The sequence below is a fragment of the Zea mays genome, chromosome 5, assembly GCF_902167145.1.
Source record: "Zea mays cultivar B73 chromosome 5, Zm-B73-REFERENCE-NAM-5.0, whole genome shotgun sequence".
NCBI classification, from domain to species: Eukaryota; Viridiplantae; Streptophyta; class Magnoliopsida; order Poales; family Poaceae; genus Zea; species Zea mays.
Window position 1 is genome coordinate 52,720,382 of NC_050100.1, and position 2,513 is coordinate 52,722,894.

The 2,513-nt window shown below is 44.7% G+C and overlaps 1 long non-coding RNA gene across 1 annotated transcript; it reads right to left on the minus strand.

The window, feature by feature from the left end:
• On the minus strand, positions 1–1,925 carry LOC103626348 (uncharacterized). Its single transcript, XR_002261933.2, has 3 exons — positions 1,758–1,925; positions 736–948; positions 1–638 (listed from the first exon to the last, which is right to left on the minus strand). It is a non-coding gene; the product is annotated as an uncharacterized lncRNA (long non-coding RNA).
• Between the last annotated feature and the right edge of the window lie 588 nt (positions 1,926–2,513).

The following is a 2,513-nucleotide window of genomic DNA, read 5'->3' on the forward strand; positions in this document are numbered from 1 at the left end:
GGCACAGCAGTCGGAGCGATGCAGGCGGCGCTGTCTTCTTGTCAGGTCGGTCAGTGGAGCGGCGAAGTGACTGCTGTCACTTCGGCTCTGTCGACTGATGAGCGCGCGTCAGGATAAGGTGTCAGGCCATCCTTGCATTAAATGCTCCTGCGATACGGTCGGTCGGTGTGGCGATCTGGCCAAGGTTGCTTCTTGGCAAAGACTGGGCCTCGGGCGAGCCGAAGGTGTGTCCGTTGCCTGAGGGGGCCCTCGGGCGAGACGTAAATCCTCCGGGGTCGGCTGCCCTTGCCCGAGGCTGGGCTCGGGCGAGGCGAGATCGTGTCCCTTGAGTGGACTGAGCCTTGACTTAATCGCACCCATCAGGCCTTTGCAGCTTTGTGCTGATGGGGGGTTACCAGCTGAGATTAGGAGTCTTGGGGGTACCTTAATTATGGTCCCCGACACTTAAACAAAATGCACATAGAACAAGGATATATACCATCTGCTTTTGGGAATAATGGAATAGCCTGTGGAACCTCCTCATCAGATTCATCATTTGAAACATCAATCACCATGTTGCTTATGCCAAGTGATAAAAAACATTAGGGATGTCCAATACTGAAAGAACAAGATCATTACCTTCTTTGGTACTTGTGACACTGTCATATATGACAAAAGACAGAGAAGTGGTTAAGGAAAAGAAAGTTGTGTTCACGCTTCTCTAAAAATACTAAACAAAGTAAAATGAAAGGATACTTTCTCTTGCAATGCCAACATTTGGAGCCAAGGGCAGAGATGGTGTTGGTTTTCGAGGTCAAAAAACAGGAACTGAAAAGTCAAAAAACAGGAACTGCACAAAAATAAGATAAACCAATAGTGAACATTACAAGTAGAAACCAACCAGTGAAACATGGCACCAGAACTCTCCTGGGTCACACTTCACTGTCGCTCCAGATCTGACTACAACTCCTAGAAATGTTAGCACACCTTTTAGTATCCATAATAAGTAAGATAAACCATTGACATCACAAATCGCAGGAAAATAAAAGATTTCTTCTAATGGAAAAAGGCCATTGGCAGTGCTAACATTCAGTTGCATTTATACAGTGAGAGAATGCAAGATCATGAGAACAATGTAACCAAAGTTGTTGACTAGGACCATTGGAGAAATTGTAATGTCAAGGCCACACAAGCACCTTGTGATTCAGCATCTGTTTATCTGATTTGATAGGAAACCTCCTACAGTTCATGAAAAGCTGAAATCCTAAAATTGTCTACCTCGACCTTGTCAGTCTTGGAGCATTCTAATTTACCATGCACCACTGCTGCAATGACTGCATAAGCTAAAATCACCCATCCCTAAATTCATGGAATTACGAGACTGAATCACACCAATAAACGAAAATTTATAGTGGCAAACAGCAATACATACTGCTGAATAACAGTAGCAGACAAGTCGTAGCCTTGACCTGAACCAACCAGCTTCACTCAGTAATAAATAACCGAAACCTTTCCCCAATCAACAAACCGAGAGTCCGAGACAAACAAGGGAAACGAAACATCGCACTAAGGTCATCTACGAACCCTAGGGGGTGAACAGGCTGATCGAACCTCTCAGTCTTTCTACATTGAGCCCAGCATCCCGATTGGTAGCAAAAACTAGCAAACGACGAGATAGAGACACAATACAAGCAGCGCGGTGCACTCTAATATCCACTATTGCGGGCACGATCGGAGAATAAAAAACAAAAGGGAATATCTCGGCGTTCGATACGAACCCCAGTGCTCAAATATTCCGTTAATCATGGCACGTCGAGGAAGAAAGGCATGCGACGGGCTTCCCGGCTGCCGACTGCTTCTCTCTGGTCTCCGCCGCGCTGCTTCTCGAGAGGAGAGGGTTTTGCGAGCGGCTGAGGTGAGTGGCGCGCCTAACAGCCTGTGACCGTTTATTTGAGCATGTATCAGCGTTAGAGCCAGTGGGGAATTCCCCTATTATAGTGCTTGTTCGCTTCTACACCAATTTAGGGCTTGTTCGGTTATTCCCAATACACATGGATTGGATGGGATTGGAAAAAATTGTGAAGAAGTTTGACTTGTTTGAGATTCAAACTCATCCAATCCCACTCAATCCACATGGATTGAGAGCTAACCGAACAAACCCTTATATGGATTTATGGAGACTGAGAGGATTTCAATCCCTAGCAAGTCAAAAATTTTCTCAATCCGTATTAATCCTTTCCAATCCATATGGTAACCGAATAAGCCCTTAGCGGACGGGTATGGGACTAATTTAGTCCCCGCGAACATCTAAATGGGGGAAATTTAATCTCCGTCGGGTTCGCGAGAATGGAGATGGAGAACCATCCCCCGTCCTCGTTCCCCGTGTACTCGCCCACGAAACTTTTTTATCCAAGTTAGTCAATTTACTAGTTTAAATTATAGTAAAAACTCAATACATGACATGTTATAAAATAGCAAACTAAACTCTAAAATAAATGCCTCTTGTAATTTTCAATCTTGTTTGTTAAATTTGT